This window comes from Manis javanica, chromosome X (assembly GCF_040802235.1).
Source record: "Manis javanica isolate MJ-LG chromosome X, MJ_LKY, whole genome shotgun sequence".
Lineage (NCBI taxonomy): Eukaryota > Metazoa > Chordata > Mammalia > Pholidota > Manidae > Manis > Manis javanica.
Window position 1 is genome coordinate 61,150,467 of NC_133174.1, and position 13,316 is coordinate 61,163,782.

Consider the following 13,316-nt stretch of genomic DNA (forward strand, 5'->3'; position numbering starts at 1 on the left):
GAGACCGGCGCCTGAGGACGGAGGAAATCGTGCGTTTTCCCCCTTTTTTTTCTCTTTTTGGCGAGCGCTTTTTGGAAGCCTTAAAGGGACAGGGACCCCGGTACTAGGGAGGCAGGGCGGCGGGACTGGTGAGCGGGTGCCTGGGACCGGCACCTGAAGACAAAGAATATCGAGCATTCTTTCCCTGCGGGACCGGTGGGCGGGTGCCTGAGACCGGCACTTGAGGACAGAGGAAATCGCGCGTTTTTCCCCTTTTTTTTTTCTCTTTTTTGCGAGTGCTTTTTGGAAGCCTAAAAGGGACAGGGACCCCGGTGCTAGGGAGGCAGGGCAGCGGGACTCGTGAGCGAGTGCCTGGGACTGGCACCTGAGGACAAAGAATATCGAGCATTCTTTCCCTGCGGGACCGGTGGGTGGGTGCTTTTTGGAAGCCTTGAAAGGACAGGGACCCTGGTGCTAGGGAGACAGGGCAGCAGGACCAGTGAGCGGGTGCCTGGGACCGGCACCTGAGGACAAAAAAAAAAAAATCGCGTGTTTTTTCCTTTTTTTTTCGTTCTGTTCCCTCTCTCATTGTTGCTGTTGTTGTTTTGGTTTGGAGAGTGCTTTTTGGAAGTCTGAAAGGGGCAGGACAGGTCACTTAGACCAGCAGCAGGGAATCTGGGGATCTCTGGGCACTCTAACCCACTGGGCAGCAGGGAGCACAGAGGCCTCTTACGGAGATAAATAGCCTCCCGGCCGCTCCCCCTCCAAAGGGGCTCCACCATTTTGGAGGAACAGCACAGGCCAGGCCAAGCCCACAGCAACAGCGGAGATAAACCCCATAGCAACTGGGCATAAAGCAGAAGCCCTGTCTACGCACATCTGCCCAGCACAAGCCACTAGAGGTCGATATTCTCCCAGGAGAAGGCCACAAACCAACAAGAAGGGAAGCTCTTCCAGCGGTCACTTGTACCAGCTCTGAAAACTATCTCTATCACCATGAAAAGGCAAAACTACAGGCAGACAAAGATCACAGAGACAACACCTGAGAGGGAGACAGACCTAACTAGTCCTCCTGAAAAAGAATTCAAAATAAAAATCATGAACATGCTGACAGAGATGCAGAGAAAAATGCAAGAGCAATGGGATGAGATGCAGAGAAAAATGCAAGAGCAATGGGATGAGATGCAGAGAAAAATGCAAGAGCAGTGGGATGAGATGCAGAGAAAAATGCAAGAGCAGTGGGATGAAGTCCGGAAGGAGATCACAGATGTCAGGAAGGAGATCACAGAAGTGAAACAATCTCTGGAAGGATTTATAAGCAAAATGGACAAGACACAAGAGGCCATTGAAGGAATAGAAGCCAGAGAACAGGAACGTATAGAAGCTGACATAGAGAGAGATAAAAGGATCTCCAGGAATGAAACAACACTAAGAGAACAATGCGACCAAGCCAAAAGGAATAATATTCGTATTATAGGGATACCAGAAGAAGAAGAAAGAGGAAAAGGGATAGAAAGTCTCTTTGAAGAAATAATTGCTGAAAACTTCCCCAAACTGGGGGAGGAAATAATCGAACAGACCATGGAATTACACAGAACTCCCAACAGAAAGGATCCAAGGAGGACAACACCAAGACACATAGTAATTAAAATGGCAAGGATCAAGGACAAGGAAAGAGTTTTAAAGGCAGCTAGAGAGAAAAAGGTCACCTATAAAGGAAAACCCATCAGGCTAACATCGGACTTCTGGACAGAAACCCTACAGGCCAGAAGAGAATGGCATGATATACTTAATGCAATGAAACAGAAGGGTCTTGAACCAAGGATACTGTATCCAGCACGACTATCATTTAAATATGATGGCGGGATTAAACAATTCCCAGACAAGCAAAAGCTGAGGGAATTTGCTTCCCACAAACCACCTCTACAGGGCATCCTACAGGGACTGCTCTAGATGGGAGCACCCCTAAAAAGAGCACAGAACAAAACACACAACATATGAAGAATGGAGGAGGAGGAATAAGAAGGGAGAGAAGAAAAGAATCTCCAGACAGTGTATATAACAGCTCAATAAGCAAGCTAAGTTAGGCAGTAAGATACTAAAGAAGCTAACCTTGAACCTTTGGTAACCACGAATCTAAAGCCTGCAATGGCAATAAGTACATATCTCTCAATAGTCACCCTAAATGTAAATGGACTTAATGCACCAATCAAAAGACACAGAGTAATAGAATGGATAAAAAAGCAAGACCCATCTATATGCTGCTTACAAGAAACTCACCTTAAACCCAAAGATAAGCATAGACTAAAAGTCAAGAGATGGAAAAACATATTTCAGGCAAACAACAGTGAGAAGACAGCAGGGGTTGCAGTACTAATATCACATAAAATACACTTCAAAACAAAGAAAGTAACAAGAGATAAAGAAGGACACTACATAATGATAAAGGGCTCAGTCCAACAAGAGGATACAACCATTCTAAATATATATGCACCCAATAGAGGAGCACCAGCATATGTGAAGCAAATACTAACAGAACTAAAGAGGGAAATAGACTGCAATGCATTCATTGTAGGAGACTTCAATACACCACTCACCCCAAAGGATAGATCCACCAGGCAGAAAATAAGTAAAGACACACAGGCACTGAAAAACACACTAGAACAGCTGGACCTAATAGACATCTATAGAACTCTACATCCAAAACAACAGGATGTACATTCTTCTCAAGTGCACATGGAACATTCTCCAGAATAGACCACATACTAGTTCACAAAAAGAGCCTCAGTAAATTCCAAAATATTGAAATTCTACCAACCAATTTTTCAGACCACAAAGGTATGAAAGTAGAAATAAATTCTACAAAGAAAACAAAAAGGCTCACAAACACATGGAGGCTTAACAACATGCTACTAAATAATCAATGGATCAATGAACAAATCAAAATAGAGATCAAGGTATATATAGAAACAAATGACAACAACAACACTAAGCCCAACTTCTGTGGGATGCAGCAAAAGCAGTCTTAAGAGGAAAGTATATAGCAATCCAGGCACACTTGAAGAAGGAAGAACAATCCCAAATGAATAGTCTAACATCACAATTATCAAAACTGGAAAAAGAAGAACAAATGAGGCCTAAAGTCAGCAGAAGGAGGGACATAATAAAGATCAGAGAAGAAATAAACAAAATTGAGAAGAATAAAACAATAGCAAAAATCAACGAAACCAAGAGCTGGTTCTTCGAGAAAATAAACAAAATAGATTAGCCTCTAGACAAACTTATTAAGAGAAAAAGAGAGTCAACACAAATCAACATAATCAGAAATGAGAATGGAAAAATCACGACAGACTCCACAGAAATACAAAGAATTATTAAAGACTACTATGAAAACCTATATGCCAACAAGCTGGAAAACCTAGAAGAAATGGACAACTTCCTAGAAAAATACAACCTCCCAAGACTGACCAAGGAAGAAACACAAAAGTTAAACAAACCAATTACGAGCAAAGAAATTGAAACAGTAATCAAAAACTACCCAAGAGCAAAACCCCGGGGCCGGACGGATTTACCTCGGAATTTTATCAGACACACAGAGAAGACATAATACCCATTCTCCTTAAAGTGTTCCACAAAATAGAAGAAGAGGGAATACTCCCAAACTCATTCTATGAAGCCAAAATCACCCTAATACCAAAACCAGGCAAAGACCCCACCAAAAAACAAAATTACAGACCAATATCCCTGATGAATGTAGATGCAAGAATACTCAATAAAATTTTTGCAAACAGAATTCAACAGTATATCAAAAGGATCATACACCATGACCAAGTGGGGTTCATCCCAGGGATGCAAGGATGGTACAATATTCGAAAATCCATCAACATCATCCACCACATCAACAAAAAGAAAGACAAAAACCACATGATCATCTCCGTAGATGCTGAAAAAGCATTTGACAAAATTCAACATCCATTCATGATAAAAACTCTCAGCAAAATGGGAATAGAGGGCAAGTACCTCAACATAATAAAGGCCATATATGATAAACCCGCAGCCAGCATTATACTGAACAGCGAGAAGCTGAAAGCATTTCCTCTGAGATCGGGAACCAGACAGGGATGCCCACTCTCCCCACTGTTATTTAACATAGTACTGGAGGTCCTAGCCACGGCAATCAGACAAAACAAAGAAATACAAGGAATCCAGATTGGTAAAGAAGAAGTTAAACTGTCACTATTTGCAGATGATATGATACTGTACATAAAAAATCCTAAAGACTCCACTCCAAAACTACTAGAACTGATATCGGAATACAGCAAAGTTGCAGGATACAAAATTAACACACAGAAATCTGTAGCTTTCCTATACACTAACAACGAATCAACAGAAAGAGAAATCAGGAAAACAATTCCATTCACCATTGCATCAAAAAGAATAAAATACCTAGGAATAAACCTAACCAAAGAAGTGAAAGACTTATACTCTGAAAACTACAAGTCACTCTTAAGAGAAATTAAAGGGGACACTAATAAATGGAAACTCATCCCATGCTCATGGGTAGGAAGAATTAATATCGTCAAAATGGCCATCCTGCCGAAAGCAATATACAGATTTGATGCAATCCCTCTCAAATTACCAGCACCATTCTTCAATGAATTCGATCAAATAATTCAAAAATTCATATGGAAACACCAAAGACCCCGAATAGCCAAAGCAATCCTGAAAAAAGAATAAAGTAGGGGAGATCTCACTCCGCAACTTCAAGCTCTACTACAAAGCCATAGTAATCAAGACAATTTGGTACTGACACAAGAACAGAGCCACAGACCAGTGGAACAGATTAGAGACCCCAGAAATTAACCCAAACATATATGGTCAATTAATATTTGATAAAGGAGCCATGGACATACAATGGCAAAATGACAGTCTCTTCAACAGATGGTGCTGGCAAAACTGGACAGCTACATGCAGGAGAATGAAACTGGACCATTGTCTAACCCCATATACAAAGGTAAATTCAAAATGGATCAAAGACCTGAATGTAAGTCATGAAACCATTAAACTCTTGGAAAAAAACATAGGCAAAAACCTCTTAGACATAAACATGAGTGACCTCTTCTTGAACATATCTCCCCGGGCAAGGAATACAACAGCAAAAATGAGCAAGTGGGACTGCATTAAGCTGAAAAGCTTCTGTACAGCAAAAGACAGCATCAATAGAACAAAAAGGAACCCTACAGTATGGGAGAATATATTTGAAAATGACACATCTGATAAAGGCTTGTCGTCCAGAATATATAAAGAGCTCACACGCCTCAACAAACAAAAAACAAATAACCCAATTAAAAAATGGGCAGAGGAACTGAACAGACAGTTCTCTAAAAAAGAAATACAGATGGCCAACAGACACATGAAAAGATGCTCCACATCGCTAATTATCAGAGAAATGCAAACTAAAACTACAATGAGGTATCACCTCACACCAGTAAGGATAGCTGCCATCCAAAAGACAAACAACAACAAATGTTGGCGAGGCTGTGGAGAAAGGGGAACCCTCCTAAACTGCTGGTGGGAATGTAAATTAGTTCAACCATTGTGGAAAGCAGTATGGAGGTGCATCAAAATGCTCAAAACAGACCTACCATTTGACCCAGGAATTCCACTCCTAGGAATTTACCCTAAGAACGCAGCAATCAAGTGTGAGAAAGACAGATGCACCCCTATGTTTATCTTAGCACTATTTACAATAACCAAGAATTGGAAGCAACCTAAATGTCCATCGGTAGATGAATGGATAAAGAAGATGTGGTACATATACACAATGGAATACTACTCAGCCATTAGAAGTGTAAAAATCCAACCATTTGCAGCAACATGGATGGGGCTGGAGAGTATTATGCTCAGTGAAATAAGCCAAGCAGAGAAAGAGAAATACCAAATGATTTCACTCATCTGAGGAGTATAGGAACAAAGGAAAAACTGAAGGAACAAAACAGCAGCGGAATTACAGAACCCAAAAATGGACTAACAGGTACCAAAGGGAAAGGAACTGGGGAGGATGGATGGGCAGGGAGGGAGGGGGGGGAGAAGAAGGGGGGTATTAAGATTAGCATGCATGGGGGGGAGGGAGAAAGGGGAGGGTGGGCTGCACAACACAGAGAGGACAAGTAGTGACTCTACAACATTTTGCTAAGCTGATGGACAGTAACCGTAATGGGGTTTTTGGGGGGGACCTGATATAGGGGAGAGCATAGTAAACATAGTATTCTTCATGTAAGTGTAGATTAAAAATTTAAAAAAAAAAAAGAAAGAAAGAAAGAAAGAAAGAAAGAAAGAAAGAAAGAAAAAAACAAAAAAAAAAAGAAAGAAAGAAAGAAAGAAAGAAAGAAAGAAAGAAAGAAAGAAAGAAAGAAGGAAAGAAAGAAAGAAAAGGGGGATTACTCCTTGACAGGATAAAACTATTGGTAAATCAAAGATCAATGCATGCTTTAAATATCCTTAATGTTGATCACTTAAAGGGTTGTCATTTGATCAGCTATGGAGGTACTCTTTTCTGATAATATTCCTTTCTCTTAATTAAAAAAAAAAAAGGAGTTACTGTGTGCTGACCTCCAATGAGTTCTGCACAGTGGTATAGAGGGCATGTCAAAGTGTGGGCAAAGGGTCTGTTTGTTTCTCTGCAGAAGATCAAGGCCAGCTTGGATACCCAGAAAATGAACTAAGATATGATATGAGGAGGAGCTTCCGGCATCAGCACTCTCTGGAGGACTTGTGCCAGGGGGATGATCATCAAAAAGCCTCCACAGGTATCTGGACGATGCTGCGGTTGGGGCTGCATCCAGCCCACCATCTCCTGGACTTGCCATAGGAATGAGGAGGGAGATGTCTAGGCTGGCATGTGCATACAGTGAGACAACGAATTTGACCGGATCTGTACTGTTGGAACTCAACCAGGAGTTGGGAGGGGTGCAAGTTGTAGCACTCCAAAATCTCATGACTATAGACTACCTATGGTTAAAGGAACATATGGGATGTGAACAGATCCCAGAAATGGGCTGCTTTAATTTGTCTGATGGTTCAAGTACAGTTGGACAATATCCATCATATCACAGATAAATTTTCACGAATGCCTAGGGTGCCTAAATGGTTTTCTTGGCTTCACTGGAGATGGATGGTAATTATAGATTTGCTTTGTTTATGTCACCGTATACCTATTATGTTAATATGTGTGTGCAAATTAGTTAGTAGTTTAAAACCTATACATACTTAAGGTACTCTACAAGAAGATATGTCAAAGAAATAATCAATCCTCCCATGTTTCCTTCATATGCTACATCTACAGCTTTTCTTCTTCCTTCCTAATTACAACCCTTAAATAGAATTCGTGCCTCATATCGAATTTACCGAGTATCATAATTCCTCCAGGTGGTAAAGATACCTCGAGACAAGTGCTGGGCATAGAAGCCACAGGGCATAAATCTGCAAAGAAGTAAAAAGCTAACCTTTGCAAATAATATGGCTTCTCTCTCACTTACCAACTTTACATTTCCCTGTATGGCCCCAGAAGATGACTGGTTAGCCAGAGACGGGTAAGATTCCTCAAGGGAGGAACAACCTAAGACAGGCACAGTCGCAGGCGGGCCATCAGGTGAGAATTTGGGGATCAACAGAGGTGAGGCTCAGAACCTCACCCCCCCTGCTTTGAGAGAAATCTTATGCATCCGTGGATGTCTTGCTGCCCTTGTCTAGCCTGGATTAATACTTAGTCCATAGGCACACACCTGATCATCTGATCATCTACATTTGCCCTCTTACAGCACTAAACTATGTTTTCTACCTTTATCTTGCATCTACCTACCACTTCAGCATTTTATTAAAAATAAAAATAATAATAATAATAGAAGGAGAAATGTGGGATCAACATATAAATCAAGTACAAAAATCAAACGAATATTCATATTTGACCTGACTGTTTATAGGTCATAATGCATGATCAAAACCGAAAGTTTCTGTGATGAATGCCCTTGTACTGTTCACCATGTAAGAATTTATTCACTATGTAAGAATTCGTTCACCATGTAAGAACTTGTTCGTTATACTTCAGAAGATTGGAGACTGACGAGAATTAGGCTTGAGATGGATTAATGATTGTACATTGAGCGTTGACCCCCCTATACTGAATTTTATTGTTGTTAACAACAATTTGATCAATAAATATGAGAGATGCCCTCTCAAAAAAAAAAACAAAAAACAATGTGGTTACTACACTTATCCACATTATCAAGTCCCCAGCCATACCCCAAAGTAGACCCTGTCCATCAGTGTAGTAAGATGCCACAGATTCACTGCTTGCCTTCTTTGTGCTACACTGTATTCCCTGTGATACCCCACACCATGTGTACTAAACATAATACCCCTCAATCCGCTTCTTCCTCCCTACCCACCCACCCTCCCATACTCTTCCTCTTTGTTAACCACTAGTTCCTTCTTGGAGTCTCTGAGTCTGCTGCTATTTTGTCCCTCAGTTTTGGTTCATTTTTATACTCCACAAATGCGGGAAATCATTTGGCACTTGTCTTTCTCCACCTGGCATATTTCACTGAGCATAATGTCCTCCAGCTCCATCCATGTTGTTGCAAATGATAGGATTTGTTTGTTTCTTATGTCTGAATAATATTCTGTTGTGTATATGTACCACCTATTCTCTATCCATTCATCTATTGATGGACACCTAGGCTGCTTCCATATCTTGGCTGTTGTAAAAAGTGCTATGATAAACATAGGGATGCATATGTCTTTTTGAATCTGAGAAGACGTATTCTTTGGGTAAATTCCGAGGAGTGGGATTCCCAGGTCAAATAGTATTTCTATTTTTAGTTTTCTGAGGAACCTCCATATTGCTTTCTGCAATGGTTGAACTAGCTTACATTCCCACCAGCAGTGTAGGAGGGTTGCCCTTTCTCCACATCCTGGCCAGCATTGGTTGTTCTTAGTCTTTTCAATGTTGGCCATCCTTACTGGTGTAAGGTGATATCTCAGTGTGGTTTTAATTTGCATTTCCCTGATGAATAGTGATATAGAGCATCTTTTCATGTGTCTGTTAGCCATCTGAAGTTCTTCTTTGGAGAACTGTCTCTCCATATCCTTTGCCCATTTGTTAATTGGGTTATTTCCTTTTTGGGTGTTGAGGCATGCAAGTTCTTTATATATTTTGTATGTTAAACCCTTGTTGGATATGTCATTTACAAATATATTCTCCTATACTGTAGGATGCCTTTTCTGTTCATGGTGTCTTTTGCCGTACAGAAACTTTTTAGTTTGATGTGGTCCCATGAATTCATTTTTGCTTTTGTTGCCCTTGCTGAAGGAGATGCATTCAGGAAGAAGACGTACATGCTTATATTTATGAGATTTTTGCCTATGTTGTCTTCCAAGAGTTTTATGATTTCATGACTTACATTCAGGTTTTTAATCCATTTCTAGTTTGCTTTTGTGGTTGGGGTTAAAAAATAATCCAGTTTCATTCTCTAGCATGTAGCAGTCCAGTTTTGCCAGCACCAGCTGGTAAAGAGACTGTCATTTCCTGATTTTATGTACATGGCTCTTTTACCACATATTAATTGACCAAATATGGTTGGGTTTATATCAGGGCTCTCCACTCTATTTCATTGGTCTATGGGTCTGATCTTGTGCCAGTACAAAATTGAGTTGATTACTGTGGCTTCATAGTAGAGCTTGAAGTTGGGGAGCATAATCCCCCCAGGTTTATTCTTCCTTCTCAGGATTGCTTTGGCTATTCGGGGTCTTTGGTGGATCCATATGAATTTTAGAATGATTTTCTCTATTTCTTTGAAGAATGCTGTTGGTATTTTGACAGGAATTGCATTGAATCTGTAGATTGATTTAGGTAGGATGGCCATTTTGACAATACTAATTGTTCCTATCCATGGGCACAGGATGTGTTTCCATTAATTGGTATCTTCTTTAATATCTCTCATGCATGTAATGTAGTTTTCAGAGTATAGGTCTTTCACTTCCTTGGTTAGGTTTATTCCTAGGTATTTTATTCTTTTTGATGCAATTGTGAATGGAATTGTTTCCTGATTTCTCTCTCTGCTAGTTCATTGTTAGTGTATACGAATGCCAAACAATTCTCCGTATTAATTTTGTGTCCTGCAACTTTGCTGAATACAGATATTAAATCTAGTAGTTTTAGAGTAGATTCTTTAGGGTTTTTTATGTACTATTCATGTCATCTGCAAACACGGACAGTTTGACTTCTTCTTTACCAATCTGGATGCCTTTTATTTGTTTGTGTCATCTGATTGCCATGGCTAGGACCTCCAGTACTATGTTGAATAGAAGTGGGGAGAGTGGGCACCCTTGTCTTGTTCTAGATCTTCAAAGAAAAGCTTTCACCTTCTTGCTGTTAAGTATGATGTTGGCTGTGGGTTTGTCATATATGGCCTTTATTATGTTGAGGTACTTGCCCTTTATACCCATTTTGCTGAGAATTTTTATCATGAATGGATGTTGAGTTTTGTCAAATGCTTTTTCAGCATCTATGGAGATGATCATGTGGTTTTTGTCCTTCTTTTTGTTCATGTGGTGGATGATGTTGATGTATTTTCGAATGTTGTACCATCCTTGCATCCCTGGAATAAATCCTACTTGATCACGATGGATGATCTTTTTTATGTATTTTTGAAAATGGTTTGCTAATATTTAGTTGAGTATTTTTGCATGTATGTTTATAAGGGATATTGTTCTGTAATTGTCTTTTTGTGTGGTCACCTTGCCTGGTTTTGGTATTAGAGAGATGCTGGCCTCATAGAATGAGTTTGGAAGTATTCCCTCTTCCTCTACTCTTTGGAAAATTTTAAGGAGGATGGGAATTAGGTCTTCACTAAATGTTTGATAAAATTCAGCATTGCAGCCATCTGGTCCTGGTGTTTTGTTCTTAGGTAAGTTTTTGATTACCAGTTTAATATTGCTGGTAATTGGTCTGTTCAGATTTTCTGTTTCTTTCTGGGTCAGCCTTGGAAGGTTGTATTTTTCCAGAAAGTTGTCCATTTTTTCTAGGTTATCCAATTTGTCAGCATATAATTTTCATAGTATTCTCTAATAATTCTTTGTATTTCTGTGGTTTCCATAGTGATTTTTCGTTTATCACTTCTGATTCTGTTTATGTGAGTAGATTCTCTTTTTTTTCTTGATAAGTCTCTCTAAGGGTTTATCTATTTTGTTTATTTTCTCAAAGAACCAGCTCTTGCTTTCATTGATTCTTTCTATTGTTTTATTCTTCTCGATTTTATTTATTTCTGGTCTAATCTTTATTATGTTCCTCCTTGTACTGACACTGGCCCTCATTTGTTCTTCTTTTCCTACTTTAGTTAACTGTGAGTTTAGACTGCTCATATGGGATTGTTCTTTCCTGAGGTAGGCCTGTATTGAAATATACTTTCCTCTTAGCATGGCCTTTGCTGCATCCAATAGGTTTTGTGGTGTTGAATTATTGTTGTCATTTGTCTCCATATATGGCTTGATCTCTGTTTTTATTTGGTCATTGATCCATTGGTTATTTAGGAGCATGTTCTGAAGCTTCCATGTGTTTTTGGGGTTTTATTTCTAGTTTCATACCTTTGTGGTCTGAGAAACTGGTTCGTACAATTGCCATCATTTTTAATTTACCAAGGCTCTTTTTGTGACCTAGCATATGATCTAGTTTTGAAAATATTCCATGTGTACTTGAGAAGAATATGTATTCTGTTGCTTTTGGGTGTAGAGTTCTGTAGATGTCTGTTAGATCCATCTGTTCTAATGTATTGTTCAGTGCTCTGTCTCCTTACTTATTTTCTGTCTGGTTGATCTGTCCTTCAGGGTTAATGGAGTGCTGAAGTCCCCTAGAATGAATGCATTGTATTCTATTTCCCCTTTTAATTCTGTTAGTGTTTGTTTCACATATGTGGGTGCTCCTGTGTTACACACATAGATATTTATAATGGTTATTTATTCTTGTTGGATTGACCCCTTTATCATTATATAATACCCTTCTTTGTCTCTTGTGACTTTCTTTGTTTTGAAGTCTGTATTGTCTGATACAAGTACTGCAACACCTGCTTTTTTTCTCCATATTAGTTGCATGAAGTCTCTTTTTCCACCCCTTTACTTTTAGTCTGTGTGTCTTTGGGTTTAAAGTGAGTCTCTTGTAGTCATCACATAAATGGGTCTTGTTTTTTAATCCATTCAGTGACTGTATATATTTTGATTGGTGCATTCAGTCCATTTACATTTAGGGTGATTATCTTTAGGTATGTACTTATTGCCTTGTAGGCTTTAGATTCATGGTTACCAAAGGTCACGGTTAACTTTCTTACTATCCAAGTGTCTAACTTAACTCACTTAATCTGCTATTACAAACACAAAGTAAAGGTTCTCTTTTTTTTATCCTCCTTTTTCTTCCTCCTCCACTCCTTATATATAAGGTATCATATTCTGTACTCTTTGTCTATCCCTTAATTGACTTTGGGATAGTTACTTTGATTTTGCATTTGCTTAGTAATTAACTGTTCTACTTTTTTGCTGTGGTTTTATTACCTCTGGTGATGGCTATTCAACCTTAAAAACACTTCCATCTATAGCAGTCCCTCCAAAATATACTGTAGAGATGGTTTGTGGGAGGTAAATTCTCTCAGCTTTTGCTTATCTGGAAATTGTTAAATACTTCCTTCAAATTTAAATGATAATCTTGCCAGATAAATTAATCTTGGTTCCAAGTCCTTCTGCTTCATGGCATTAAATACATCATGGCACTCCCTTCTGGCCTGTAAGGTTTCTGCTGAGAAGTCTGATGACAGCATGATGGGCTTTCCTTTGTATGTGATCTTATTTCTGTCTCTGGTTGCTTTTAACAGTCTACCCTTATCCTTGATCTTGCCATTTTAATTATCATATGCCTTGGTATTGTCTTCCTTGGGTCCCTTGTGTTGGGAGATCTTTGCACCTCCATGGCCTGAGAGACTATCTCCTTCCCCAGATTGGGGAAGTTTTCACCAATTACCTCCTCAAAGAAACTTTCTACCCTGTTCTCTCTCTTCTTCTTCTTTTGGTAGCCCTATAATGAGAATATTGCTCTGTTTGGATTGGTCACACAGTTCTCTCAATATTCTTTAATCCTTAGAGATCCTTTTTTCTCTCTGTGCCTCAGCTTCTTTGTATTCCTCCTCTCTGGTTTCTATTTCATCTATTGTCTCCTCCACCTTATCTAATTTGCTTTTAATACCCTTCATTATGCTCTTCAATGATTGGATCTCTGACCAGAACTCATTCCTGAG